This window comes from Ambystoma mexicanum, chromosome 2q (assembly GCF_040938575.1).
Source record: "Ambystoma mexicanum isolate Mex_15411 chromosome 2q, UKY_AmexF1_1, whole genome shotgun sequence".
In the NCBI taxonomy this organism is placed as follows: domain Eukaryota; kingdom Metazoa; phylum Chordata; class Amphibia; order Caudata; family Ambystomatidae; genus Ambystoma; species Ambystoma mexicanum.
Window position 1 is genome coordinate 783,663,806 of NC_090924.1, and position 15,405 is coordinate 783,679,210.

Here is a 15,405-nt window from a genome sequence, read left to right on the forward strand (position 1 = left end):
TTTAGGCCTGCAGGAAAATCAAAAGTGTGCAGCACTACATCTATAAATGTGTTCACTGACCAGCGCTAATTATTTCTTGAAGTGAAATTTGTAGAAAGTAAAGAATAGTGATTTGTGTTCCTTTCAATTCACTTTTGTGATTTATTTATGTTGAGTGACGTTTATTGTGTTTTGCCACAGATAAAGCAGTGTTTGACATTTTCCTGCACATTTCTTTTACTTTTAATTTAAATAAATACACATTTCCTATACAACGGCCTGGTTCTTGGCTCATTATTAGCTCATTAGCTAATATTATTTTTCATTAGCTCAGTGGCAAGGATCCAAGGGGCATGATATGTGTCTGAAGTAGGACAGAATAAAAGAATCTGTTGAACAGTTTATTGCGTGACACCTTGTGTGGGGAGGGAAGGAACTCCCCATGTTGAGGGTGGCCTCTCGATAAACCATTACATGAGGACGAGGTGCAATTTCATCTGGGTGCTGCTTTGAGTTGGGGGGACGAGGTGCAGTTTCACTGTGGTACTGCTTTGAGTTAAGGGGTATGGGCCGTAGTTTCGGCAGGGTGCTGCTTTGAGTTAGTGGGTGTGAGGTGCAGTTTCTATGGGGTGCAGCTTTGAGTTAGGATGGACGAGTCGCAGTTTCGCTGGGGTTTGACACGTGCCTAGTGCCATGGTTTTTTGAAGGCTCACAATTTTGCTTGCTATGGGGGAATGCTTTGAGTGCTTCAGGCTTAAGTCGTTATTCTTTGTGCTGCAGGTTACTTTGCGCTTTTGATTATATTAATCGGCTACCAGCACTATTCTTTTCGTCCACACAATGTTCTTTCTCGCACAAAGTCGTTAGCATTTTTTTGTAAATCAGGCCCTTAGTGTAACTGAAGGGTACGTATTATTCTGATCTGATAGTTGAATGATTTTCTGTGGAGAAATGGTCCTGTGCAATACAGCTCACCTGACATCTGAATGTGTGTAATATCTTAAATTACCTACTTCAGTTCTGCCGTATGTGCTATTGCTTTTTTGCAATTTCTTCTGAAGGGTTTGTTGTGATATGAACTATTTGAACCCATTCCATCAAAAACTTTCATGTGATCAAAAACACCCAAACCGTCTTAGAGATTTTGGTGAATGCTCATTCGTATTTTGGCAGAATATTAACCCTCCACAGGTTGACACGTTTGCCAACTGCCACTTGTCTGCTGTCAGAAAGATCTTTTGTGGCAGAATAATGTCTAAATATCAGGTAGGCCTTCCATTTTGTTTCTCATCTGTGTTAAGTTTGCTACCATTTCCAACCTCAGATTGGCACACTTCTGCAACTAACATGGATGTTGCCCACTGCACTGATAGTCGCCCGTTGGCTCTAATGTGCACCTGAATAATGAATGCCCCAAATCTTGTACTCCACTTTAGTCAGACCTGTTGTATCGGGATAGTTAGATCAAGCCTACATTTTTTTTCATTGACATTATCATGGAGTAACAATGCAATCGACACACTTAGTTGCATGTGTTTGTTATTGTGATGTGCTTGATGTTTGTCATCTGTGCACCATGCTCTATACCAATGTTCTACTTATATACACTTCTCTAAATATACAAGAGACAACTGAAAACAAGTGTATGATGAAAAATCAGCCTCATATGCAACAAGAGTTACACATAATGGCTCAGAGTTTGTTAGGCGGAAACCTGTGCAGTTCCCTCTGGGACCACTGCAAAAGATTTAGGACTACAGGCGCTGGCGGTGAACCCACTTGGTAGCAGTCTGCACCACACAGATTCACGTGGTAGCTGTGGCTGAGCAGTCAGACTTCTCTCAGGAAAAGTTGAGCAGTATGTGGAGTATACAAAATAGGGCAATTCTGCACAGCAAGACAAGCAAACACGCAACGAGGCTTAGTGTAAAGATATTAAGGTATTTATTTATAACAGAACATCTATGAAAAACACTAAGGCAAATCACGGCAAACAAATCAAACACAATTACTCTACGGAGTAGGAAACGATCAATCCCCCTAGCAATATTTCGACAACTCTAGGTTCTACCGGTATCACTTATTTTCAGACAGAGGTGTATACCTCAACCTAGATGACACTCGAACATTAGTTAGGATGGGAGAGAAAAAGATAGGCAGGTCATGAAATCAACACAGTTCAAACCTTCGCGAATAGAATGCAAGGCAGGAAGGCAAGAATCACAATAGATCATGAAGTTCAGAGGCCAGGCCCACTCGGAGAGAGGCAAGGCGCGATGTCCCAAAAAGTCTCTAGTGGAGATGCATTCAAGTCTTAGTAGCAAATTGTTATCGGCAGGTTGAACCAGTTCAGAACTATAAATGAGGAAAGCTTGGAGGCGACCCAACGGAAAGGAGAGGATTAAGACACCTCGCTCAATCCGATCGAAAGGGAAGCCAGGCGGACACGGTACCTTATTGTGGAGGGCAGCTCCGGCGGGGGCAGATGTTCCTGGTGGTGGATGCACGTCGGGTCTTTGCCAAGAGTAGAGAAGTTCTCGTCATCGAAGAAAAAGGAAGTCCAGTGCACCACCAGGGAAGAGACCAGCCGCGGAGTGCTCCGTCACAAGGCACCACCTTTTGGTCGCGGTACAGGGGTAGTGGCTATCCGGTTGCCGGGGTGCTCTGCACGGGCAATTCGACCACTGCGTCCTGAGGCGAATAAAAAGCAAAGGGGGCTGGTTGTTCCCACCAGCCAGGGGAAGAGACTCTCCGGCAGGGAGATCTCCTCTGTCGTCGGGAAGTGGTGAGTCGGTTCCGCAGGGCTCCACCAGAGGTGTCATCGTGCAGGTCGGCTCAGCGTTACCCTCGCCGGATTCTTAGGTCCTGTGGCGACTTCTGAAGATCCAGTCCCAAAAGCCCTGCTTTTATGCAGAAAACCCCCATTCTTTCAGCCTAGCTGTCAATCAACACATGCTAAGTGGTGAGCGGGAAGGCTCACCACTTGGGCCAATCACTCCAGAGTGCGACCGCAGTTGGCAAGGCAACTCGGTCCAGGGTGCCTAAACCCCCTCCCACACCCTGTGGTAACCCAGACAGAATGGCACCACTTTGGAGGGTCTCTGTACAGAGCCCGCCAAAAGTGGAACAAAGGGCTCGACCTTTGGTTTAGGAGTCACAGAGACGAACACAGACGCCATTTTTCAACCCGAGTTCTGGCAGAAAATACCATCCGATAAACTTATTTAAGATAAGTAGATCGGTGGTACGTTAGAGATTAACGAGAAAAAGTATCAATCTCCAACAATGGGACGAATCCCATAGGGTTATGTCCGGGGTCGAACATAACAAGTAGTTTCCACTGCCACCAGCCAAAACTCGACGAGGGGGGACGGGACAGTGCCCCCTCGAGTAACAGGTCCAGGAGTAATCGAATTACCCCTACTAGTACGCCCACAATAAGATGCTTTGTACTAGTCCTGTTAGTAAATTTAGGTCTAGTAAAGCCAATGGTGACTTTACATGCCCGGGGAGACAGTAGTCAGTCCCCGGGTATGGAGTCTATGGTGGAGGTCCGCTAGGACGCCCCAGTGTTATGGCACGTAGGGTGCGGTGTAACACACATAGAAAAACATATGAGACCCTATGGAGTAAAAGACCCCATAGCCCATCGAACACATTGACATTTCAAAGGAATTACACACACATAAATGTCCAAGAGTGGGAGAAAAGAGTCTCACTCTTGGCAGGATGGAAAAAAACAAACTCCCGAAATCCAGCAAAGCTGCTGGGGGACTCACTAGGTTAGGAAATTCAGCCTAAACAGAGAATTCTCCCTAACACTCGTCCCCCCCAGACTAAGGGACAGGAGGATTTATTCCACTCCTGGATGAATCTCATACGTCTAGTCGGTGACATACATCCTAGAGAGAACATCAGCATTTTGGTGGTGACATCCTGACCTGTGCTCAATGGTGAAAGCAAACCCTTGCAGGCAGATCGACCATCTCAATAGTTTTGGGTTTTCCCCTTTCATTTGCATTAACCAACTGAAGGGTTGGTGGTCAGTCTGAATGACGAAAGTAGAACCATACAAGTACGGCCTAAACTTCTTCAGAGCCCACACGATAGCAAAGCACTCTCTTTCGATTGTTGCCCACCTTGTTTCAGGATCCTTCAGCTTGCGGCTGATGAAGCAAACGGGGTGCTCCCTACCTTTCCCATCCAGTTGACTGAGTACGGCACCTATTCCTACATTTGAAGCATCTGTCTGCACAATGAAGTGTTGGCGGTAATCAGGAGCTCTGAGTACTGGGGCTTGGCAAAGAGCCTTTTTCAGGTTTTCAAAAGCCTGATTGCACTCCTCGTTCCATTTAACCTTTTTAAGAAATTTGGACGAGGAGATGACATTCAGTGGAGAAGCTATGGTCCCATAGTTCTCTATGAAATTCCTGTAATACCCAGTGAGGCCTAGGAAGGCTCTCACCTGGGTTTGAGTAGTCGGTGTTGTCCAATTTTGCACAGCTTTAATCTTACTGAGCAAAGGCCTTATTTCTCCAACGCCTACCTCATGCCCAAGATAGACTACCTTACTCTGCCAATTTGGCATTTACTCGCCTTTATGGTCAGATTGGCTCGTCCAAGAGCCTGCAAAACATCTCTCAGGTGGGTTACATGTTCTTCCCAGGAATTGCTGAACACTGCGATGTCATCCAAGTATGCCATGCAGAAGTCCTCCATCCCATTCAGAACCTGGTTTACCATCCGTTGAAATGTAGCAGGTGCATTCTTCAATCCGAAAGGCATTACCTTAAACTGGTATAAGCCAACGGGGGTAGAAAATGCAGTTTTCTCCTTGGCATGGTCTGTCAGGGCTATTTGCCAATAGCCTGACGTCAAGTCAAATGTGCTGAGGAACTTGGCGGCGCCAAGTTTATCCACCAACTCATCTGTTCTTGGCAAAGGGTGGGCATCAGTCTTGGTGACTGCATTAAGAGCTCTATAATCCACGCAGAATCTAAGTTCTTTAGATCCGGCCTTTGGTACTAACACAACTGGGCTAGACCATGGACTAGTAGAGGGCTCTATTACCCCGAGATCGAGCATCTTGCTGACCTCACCTTTGATGTGGGTTCGTATGTTTTCTGACATGCGGTATCCTCTGCTTTTGACGGGCAGACAGTCACCAGTGAGTATGTCGTGCTGGCCCCAAGGAGTCAAGCCTGGTGAAAGCGAGAACAGAGAGGCAAACTGATTCAACATGGATTTGCACTCTTCTTGTTGCTCGGGTGTCAGATTGGAGGAGAGATTTACTCCTTCAATTTTTTCATCTAAAGGCAAGCCTCTGAGGAGATCCGGAAGAGCTTCACTCTCTTCTTCTTCCTCGGATGATGCTAGAAGCAACGCTCCTACATCAGGTCGTGAGACATACGCTTTAAGTCGGTTGGTGTGAAAGACTGTCGGAGCCTCCTTGGGATTGCCCAAGTCCACCAGATAGTTAACCTCTCCGAGTTTACCCACTACTCGGAAGGGTCCCATCCACTTATCTTGCAAGGCCCTCTGCCTTGTTGGGATCATAACGAGAACGAGCTGGTCTTGAGCGAACTCAACCATGTTAGCCTTTGGATCGTGCCAGTGCTTGACCAATGCTTGTCCAGCTTTCAAGTTATCGCTTGCTTCCGTCATCATGTGTCACATTCTCCTCCGGAGACCTATCACGTAGTCAGTCACTCTGACTGGCTTGGGGGAAGGAGCACTCTCCAACCCCTCCTTAATCAGGGCCAATGGACCTCTGACGGGATGACCATAGAGTAGTTCGAAGGGAGAGTAACCTACTCCCTCCTGAGGGACTTCTCTATAAGCAAAGAGAAGGCATGGCAGTAGAAGGTCCCACTTACGCTTAAGGGATTCCCCTAAAGCACCTATCATGCTCTTCATGGTTCGGTTGAACCGTTCTACCAACCCGTTGGTTTGTGGGCGGTAGGCTGTCGAGAACTTGTAAGTAACTCCACAGGTTTTCCACATGGCTTTCATGTAGTGGGACATAAAGTTTGACCCCCTGTCAGAGATTACTTCCTTAGGAAACCCGACCCTAATAAAAATACCAAGGACAGCCTTAGCCACAGCCGGAGCCGTAACAGTCCTCATAGGAATTGCCTCAGGATACCTAGTAGCATGGTCTACTACAACAAGGATAAACCTGTTGCCTGAGTAGGTTGGAGGATCAAGGGGACCAACGATGTCAATCCCTACTCTCTCAAATGGGACTCCCACAACTGGGAGAGGCACTAAAGGTGGCACATTCTTGGAGCCAACCTTACCAGAGATCTGGCAGGTGTGGCAGCTCCTGCAGTGTTTTTCTACTTCGGCCCCCTTCTTTGGCCAATAGAAGTAGAGAGAGAGCCTTTCCTTAGTCTTCTTGAAACTCAAGTGACCAGCCAAAGGAATCTCGTGGGCTAACTGCAAGAACTGTAGTCTGTTCTCTTGGGGTACTACAAGTCGTTTGTAGTCTCCAGGTGCAGACTCGGTCGGTTCACTGTAGAAGAGGCCATCGTCCCAGTGCAACCTGTATTTCCCAGGCTCTTGCCCTTCAGCCTGAGCTTCTGCCTGGTGGCGAAGACCTTCCAGATTTGGACATTCTCTCTGTCCCTTACTGAAGTCTGCCCTGCTGGGTCCACCTTCTGCCAGTAAAGACTGCAGCTCAGGATGGTCAACAGGATCCAGATCTCCAATGAGTTCCTGGCCTTCCATTAGCTCTTCCTCAGAGTCTAATTCTACCACACAGGGTCGTACCTCCCTCTCAGCCTCGGCTGGAGGTGGAGTTACGGGTGTAACTTTGGACAACCGGGGGGAAGTCCGTGTTGGCTGTCCTCGAATGCTGGCTGCTTGTTTCGGGATAGAAGCCTTAGGTTTCCCTTTTGCTTCTGATGTCTTGGAGACAGCGGCCGACAATTCCAGTGGAGCAGGAGTGATTTCTTTCTTCATCATCTCCCCGAGAGTACCGCGCATGGTCCTCTCTCTTGCAGGTCTGGTTAGCTCCTGTAACCGTTTACTAGGAGGTCTGGGAGTATGCGATACAACTCCGAGAGTTTTTAAATCGTTACCCAACAGTACGCGTCCTGGTACCTCACTCTGTATGCTGACAGGTATCTTCCAGTCATGTCGTTACACTGGATGAGAACTGGTAATTGGGGAAGCATCTGCACAGGCCCTCCAGCTAACTTGGTGAGGCGTTTGGGTGCCTTAGCCACATCCTCGGCCTGAAAAAATTATTTATCCACCACAGTTATGCTGGCCCCAGTGTCCCTAATGGCAGGAGTCTCCTGACCATTCACCTGGACACTGTCCTTATAATACTCTTTAGTATTATCGGGGATAGAATTATAGACATCTAAATTCTGTTGTTCCCACAACCCCTGTTGTTCCCACAACCCCAGAGATACTAAAGAAACGCTGGCTGAGACTCCAATGGGTTCGTCAGCTAGCAGTAGAAAGTTTCTACTTGCCATTTGGACTTTCTCCTCTGGAGCGAAGGCTAAGGAGACAAGCTGGACCCCTGAAGGTTTACCCTTACATCTGGGATCTCCTTTCACGTGGTCAGTCGAGCCACAAACAAAGCATTTACCGAATGCTTTCTGGAATGGTGGCTTGTTCTGACCTCCTTCCGGTTTGGCACCAGAAGATACACTATTCTGCTGTGGTTTTCCCGGTGGCTTACCCTTCTGGTTTTGTTTGGGGCCCTCTTTGGAATGTGAGTTATTAGAATTCTCTTTTGAGTCTTTTTTAGGCTGTTTTCCCTCATCCTTTTCCTGAGTTGCCCCAGAATCCTTATGAGTAGCCCTGTTGGCAACCCACAAGTCAGCAGCCTTAGCTAGTGCCCGGGAATCCAATTCCTTCCAATCAGCCAAGTGCTGTCTGAGCTCAGGAGAACAGGCATCATAAATAGACTCCAACATAAAAAGATTCCTCATACCCTCATAAGTGTTCACTTTGTAACCCTTAATCCATCCCTCTAAGTTTTTCAACCCTTCACTCACCCAGGTAGCCCAAGGGGTACTATCATGCTTTTTGAGGGTTCTAAACCTCTTAAGGTCTTCCCGAATCTAGCTATTAAAGCTAGTTTCACACTTTCGTAATCCGTCTTATCCGCCTCCCCCAACTCCATTACCACATCAGTCGCAACAGGAGGGAGCCTAGAGAACAACCAGGAAAGGTGATGTCCTGGAGCCCATGATTGTATTCAAACAGTTTCAACCAATCCAACACATCCAATCTCGGTTCATACATACCCACTAATTCCTTCGGCATCCGGGGTCTTTTGGGACTGGAGCTCCTAGAGGAACCAGAGGAGAGAGAAGCGTTTTCCATAGACAACTTTTTCATCTCTAACTCGTGATTAAGTTCTATTTCCCTGAGTCTTAACTCAGCTTGCTTCTGCTCAGCCTGGGCATTCATCCGTCTGAACTCGAGCTCTTGGTTCCGTTCAGATTGAGCCAAGAACCGTTTGTATTCTAGTTCGAGCTTCATTTTTTCAAGTTCAAAATAAGCAGGGTTACTTGTGGGACCTGGTATGGGCCCCGTAGGCACAGCTGGTAAGGCGGGTAGAGGAGCAGGGGAGACAGTTTCGTTAGCCTCTCCGTCCTCGTCAGCCTCTTCATCGCTATCATCAGAATTACGATTCAGATCAACACCATCACTGTTATATACAGTCGCTGGAGAGATTGGTTCCTCTGAACCAGTACCCAGCCTTTGGTTTGCCAGCAATCTCTCGATTAGTTCTAACTTCTTGCCTCTTACAGAAAGATTCTCTTGCCTACAGAGAGCTCGCAGACTCTCAGTATTTTCACCCGACAAGGACTCTTGGCTGTAAGTTTCCATCGTAGACATGTTTTTTGAAAGTTGCTTTTTGTGCAAAGTTTTGTGGTTAGTTATCCTACAGTGTCGAAAAGCACTCTAAACTGTATACTCGATACAAATCCCACCGCTGTACACCAGTGTTAGGCGGAAACCTGTGCAGTTCCCTCTGGGACCACTGCAAAAGATTTAGGACTACAGGCGTTGGCGGTGAACCCACTTGGTAGCAGTCTGCACCACACAGATTCACGTGGTAGCTGTGGCTGAGCAGTCAGACTTCTCTCAAGAAAAGTTGAACAGTATGTGGAATATACAAAATAGGGCAATTCTGCACAGCAAGAGAAGCAAACACGCAACAAGGCTTAGTGTAAAGATATTAAGGTATTTATTTATAACAGAACATCTATGAAAAACACTAAGGCAAATCACGGCAAACAAATCAAACACAATTACTCTACGGAGTAGGAAACAATCAATCCCCCTAGCAATATTTCGACAACTCTAGGTTCTACCAGTATCACTTATTTTCAGACAGAGGTGTATACCTCAACCTAGATGACACTCGAACATTAGTTAGGATGGGAGAGAAAAAGATAGGCAGGTCATGAAATCAACACAGTTCAATCCTTCGCGAATAGAATGCAAGGCAGGAAGGCAAGAATCACAATAGATCATGAAGTTCAGAGGCCAGGCCCACTCGGAGAGAGGCAAGGCGCGATGTCCCAAAAAGTCTCTAGTGGAGATGCATTTAAGTCTTAGTAGCAAATTTTTATCGCCAGGTTGAACCAGTTCAGAACTATAAATGAGGAAAGCTTGGAGGCGACCCAACGGAAAGGAGAGGATTAAGACACCTCGCTCAATCCTAACGAAAGGGAAGCCAGGCGGACACGGTACCTTATTGTGGAGGGCAGCTCCGGCGGGGGCAGATGTTCCTGGTGGTGGATGCACGTCGGGTCTTTGCCAAGAGTAGAGAGGTTCTCGTCGTCGAAGAAAAAGGAAGTCCAGTGCACCACCAGGGAAGAGACCAGCCGCGGAGTGCTCCGTCACAAGGCACCACCTTTTGGTCGCGGTACAGGGGTAGTGGCTATCCGGTTGCCGGGGTGCTCTGCACGGGCAATTTGACCACTGCGTCCTGAGGCGAATAAAAAGCAAAGGGGGCTGGTTGTTCCCACCAGCCAGGGGAAGAGACTATCCGGCAGGGAGATCTTCTCTGTCGTCGGGAAGTGGTGAGTCGGTTCCGCAGGGCTCCACCGGAGGTGTCGTCGTGCAGGTCGGCTCAGCATTACCCTCGTCGGATTCTTAGGTCCTGTGGCGACTTCTGAAGATCCAGTCCCAAAAGCCCTGCTTTTATGCAGAAAACCCCTATTCATTCAGCCTAGCTGTCAATCAACACATGCTAAGTGGTGAGCGGGAAGGCTCACCACTTGGGCCAATCACTCCAGAGTGCGACCGGAGTTGGCAAGGCAACTCGGTCCAGGGTGCCTAAACCCCCTCCCACACCCCTGTGGTAACCCAGACAGAATGGCACCACTTTAGAGGGTCTCTGTACAGAGCCCGCCAAAAGTGGAACAAAGGGCTCGACCTTTGGTTTAGGAGTCACAGAGACGAACACAGACACCATTTTTCAACCCGAGTTCTGGCAGAAAATACCATCCGATAAACTTATTTAAGATAAGTAGATCGGTGGTACGTTAGAGATTAACGAGAAAAAGTATCAATCTCCAACAATGGGACGAATCCCATAGGGTTATGTCCGGGGTCGAACATAACAAGTAGTTTCCACTGCCACCAGCCAAAACTCGACGAGGGGGGACGGGACAGTGCCCCCTCGAGTAACAGGTCCAGGAGTAATCGAATTACCCCTACTAGTACGCCCACAATAAGATGGTTTGTACTAGTCCTGTTAGTACATTTAGGTCTAGTAAAGCCAATGGTGACTTTACATGCCCGGGGAGACAGTAGTCAGTCCCCGGGTATGGAGTCTATGGTGGAGGTCCGCTAGGACGCCCCAGTGTTACGGCACGTAGGGTGCGGTGTAACACACATAGAAAAACATATGAGACCCTATGGAGTAAAAGACCCCATAGCCCATCGAACACATTGACATTTCAAAGGAATTACACACACATAAATGTCCAAGAGTGGGAGAAAAGAGTCTCACTCTTTGCAGGATGGAAAAAAACAAACTCCCGAAATCCAGCAAAGCTGCTGGGGGACTCACTAGGTTAGGAAATTCAGCCTAAACAGAGAATTCTCCCTAACAGAGTTGCAGACAGATCCAGGAAGACCTGTCCATGAAGACTGGTGACAATAAGCAGCCTAGATCAGCAACACACCCCCTACAAACCTATTGGCTAGGCAAAGTTGTTTACTAGATTTGTTATGTTTTGTTATAACGCACCTAAAGCCATACCTGAGTTCAGTTTCTAAGGCGGATCCAGGATTCGAAGCTCTGTTGCTCTGGTGGTCTTGCTTCGAAGACCAGGCATTGTCCCTGTGCTATCCTCCGATCCCTCGAGGACAATAGATCATATTATGTGAGTGAGTGTGAGTAAGTGTGTAGGTGAGTGAGCGAGCAAAGGAGCAATCAGGAAATCTTTTTAAGATTATATACGATAAACTAGGGTTTATATAACCAAAATAAGTGGGGGACAGAGGAACAGAAGAGGAGTCGTACTAACTTTATATAACACCATTGCTGACCGATCTGCACGGAGAGATTCATGTTAACATAAATATAACATCTTAATCATATGCACGAGTCAGGCGCGTTTGATTCAATCGGGCCTCTGCGTGCTTGGCTTCATTTAAATGATAAAGCAGGAAGGCAATGCAATGGCTGCTCTGATGTGCAGCCTTCTTGCGCAAAGCCCGTCGCACCTGAGTAATAAGGGCTTTGAACTGCAGGTTTTAATAATGAAGCGCATACAGCTGCAAAGTAAATCAATATTTGAGCACTGCTTTGGACCATTATAAGTCTTCACCCGGTGCTCATTTTCATAATATTAACAAATGGTTTCATTATCTCGTTATATGAACACGGATATATATTGCTTGCGTTGCTTTACTTTAGAATTTGTGGGAATCCTATTAATATTTAAGACAATATCTAACCACCTATTAGGCTTTGATGACTTATCGTGCAATGCACAAAAAAACGGCTTTAAAGGCGCAAGACACAGAATAAATCGCATTCTGTTTGAAAGAACTGGCGGATAGTTAATGCATTCAAATATTTGGTGGGACGCCAGTGCTGAAAATAGCAAGGAATAGAAGTAAAATAAATGTCACTTGCAACAAGAAATGTATTTTGCGCCTATCTTTTATTAAGATACCTTCCCTTTTCAATTACTTTGTATAGTGTCTTGATATTTTTAATTCTACAATCACACTAATGTTCTTACAAAGAGTGACCTTGTATGGGAAGCCGCTCAGGTCAAAATTACACCTTTGAGAATATTGAAATTACACCTTTGACATATTGAAATGAATACAACATGCAATGAAATGAGTAAGGCATACATTGATATGACTATAATATGTATTGAAATGAGTATGACATGTATTGAAATTAGTATGACATACACTGAAATTCAGTGAATAAGACATGCATTGAAATGAATATGAAAGATGTTGAAGTGAATACGATATGCAATGGAATGAATATGACACCCATTGAAATGAATATGACACACGTTGAAGTGAATATGACATGCAATGGAATGAATATGACACCCATTGAAATGAATTTGACACACGTTGAAGTGAATAGGACATGCAATGGAATTAATATGACACCCATTGAAATGAATATGACACACCTTAAAGTGAATATAAAATGCATTGGAATGAATAAGACATGCATTGAAATGAGAAGGACATGCATTGAAATAAATATGACATCCATTGAAATGAATATGACACAGGTTTAGTGAATAGGACATGCAATGGAATGAATATGACACCCATTGAAATGAATATGCCACATGTTGAAGTGAATATGACACACTTTGAAGGGAATAGGGCATGCAATGGAATCAATATGACACCCATTGAAATGAATATGACTTACATTGAAGTGAACGTAACATGCATTGAAATGAATATACCATGCATTAGAATTAATAGGACATGAATTGAAATAATTATGACACCGATTGAAATTAATATGACACACGTGAAAGTGTATTGGACATGCAATGGAATTAATATGACACCGATTGAAATGAATATGACACACGTTGAAGTGACTATAACATGCATTAGAATGAATATGACACCGATTGAAATGAATATGGCACACATTAAAGTGAATATAACGTGCATTGGAATGAATAAGACATGCAGTGAAATGAATAGGACATGCATTGAAATAAATATGACACCCATTGAAATGGATATGACAAACGTTGAAGTGAATATGATACCGATTGAAATGAATATGAAACAAATTGAAGTTAATATGACACACTTTGAAGTGAATAGGACATGCAATGGAATGAATAAGACACGCACTGGAATGCATATACCATGCATTGGAATGAATAAGACATGCATTGAAATAAATATAACACCCATTGAAATGAATATGACACATGTTGAAGTGAATAGGACATACAATGGAATACATATGAAACCCATTGAAATGAATATGACACACATTGAAATGAATATGACACATTGAAGTGAATAGGACATGCAATGGAATGAATATGAAACCCATAGAAATGAATATGGCACATATTGAAGTGAATGTAATATATATTAAAATTAATATAACATCCATTTGAATGAATAACAGATTACCTCCACGTCCCTCTTCCTCTTCCCAGTACCTACCTTTGAGAACCTTCCGTGATCACTGGAACTCTTTTCTTTTCAAGCTGGCCCCCTCCAATTGGAAGGAGTTGGCAGGTGTTATAAGGACTTTGGTGGTCTTCAGGTCTTCGATCCAGGGCAGGGATGTTCTGGAACAGACAGACAACCCCTCAGCTTTGGCTTACATCAGCCATCATTGGGTACAGGGTCCCGCTCTCTGGAGGTTCTGGCTTTGTCCATTTGGACCTGGGCCGCGGCACAATTGATCTCCTTGAGAGCAGTCCATATCCAGGGGGTGGACAATGTGACTGCAGACCAGCTCAGCAGGGTTTTCCCGGTCCCAGGGGAGATTTCTCTTCATCCCAGGGTTTTTCAGGAGGTGAGTCGGTTGTTCGGGCATCCCTGGATGGATCTATTTGCATCCCCTGCAAATCTCAACTTTCCTGCTTTTGCTTGAGGACTCTGTCCCCCGGGGCTTAGGGGGGGATGCTCTTCCTTTGACTTTTTTATGCCTTTCCTCCAAATCCCCTGATTCTGCAGGTCATCAGCACAATCGAAAATCTATGTGCGTGTTCATCCAGGTGGTCCCTTACTGGCCTCAGAGGGGGTGGTTACCGGGCTTTCTGGAGATGCAGTTAGTTTTTCTTTGGTTGTTGCTCAGGTGGCCGTCTCCATTGCAGGTGGTCAATGTCCTCCTTCTCCTCTCTCATCCGTTGTGGGTTCTGCAAACAGAGAGGAGGGATCTCCTTGCATTAGGCCTTTCAGCTGCAATGGCTGCGATGGTTGAGAGGGAACGTCACTCCTCTATACTTAAGTCCTCTGACCGTCATTGAGCACATTTTCTGGCTTGGTGTTACCTGAAGTGTGTCCTGGCACTGGAGTGAGGCCTCCCAGACATTTTGCAATTTCTTCATGAAGGGGCGGAGAAGGTCTCTACTTTCTGTTCTCAGTGGTCTGCCATTCGTGCTTTCGTGCTTTTCAGGTTTCCTGGTCCTCTCCAGTAGGGGGTGAGGCTCTGGTCTCAACGCCAGAGCCTGACCTGTGATTCCCAGGGTGTCACGGAGATGTGCAATCAGGATGTTGTGGTTTACCATGTCATAGGCAGAGAAGAGGTCAAGAACAATGAGGACAGAGGGGTGTTAGTGTCGGGATTTAAGAGCAGGTCTTCACAGGTATTCAGAAGAGCAGTTTCCGTTCCTCTGGATGCTCTTAAGCCAAACTGATGGTCGTGGAGGCAACCAGCAGATTCAGTGTTGAGGGTGAGCTGAGAGATAGCCAGCTTCTCTAAGAGTTTGTCCAGGAAGGGGGTGATAGAGAGGGGTTGGTAGTTTACTTGAATGGAGGGGTCAGCAGAGGGTTTCTTAAGCAGCGGGTGCACAATGGAGTGCTTAAGAGAAGATGGGAAAACTCAAGTGGCAAAAGATAGATTGCAGAGATCAGCCAAGGCAGGAATAAGAGAGTCAATGTTGTACTTAATGGTTTTGGAGGGGCAGGGGTCCACCTGTTTGGATGAGGCCTTCATAGATCGGAGTTGTCTGGCGACCTCATCAGGTGTAATGGGATTGAGAGAAGAGAGGAGAAGTGGTAGAGTGGCAAAGGGAGGCTCCAGAAGTGTTGGTGTATGATGTGGTGTGGAAGTGAAAAAGAAAAGAATGTCTTGGGTTTTTTCAGTGAAGTGTGCAGCCAGGGGCGAGCAATGGTCCTGGGTGGGTGTGACACAGAAGGAGGAGGGGGAATATTGAATATTACGAGTAAGTAATCTGAGTATTACCTCCA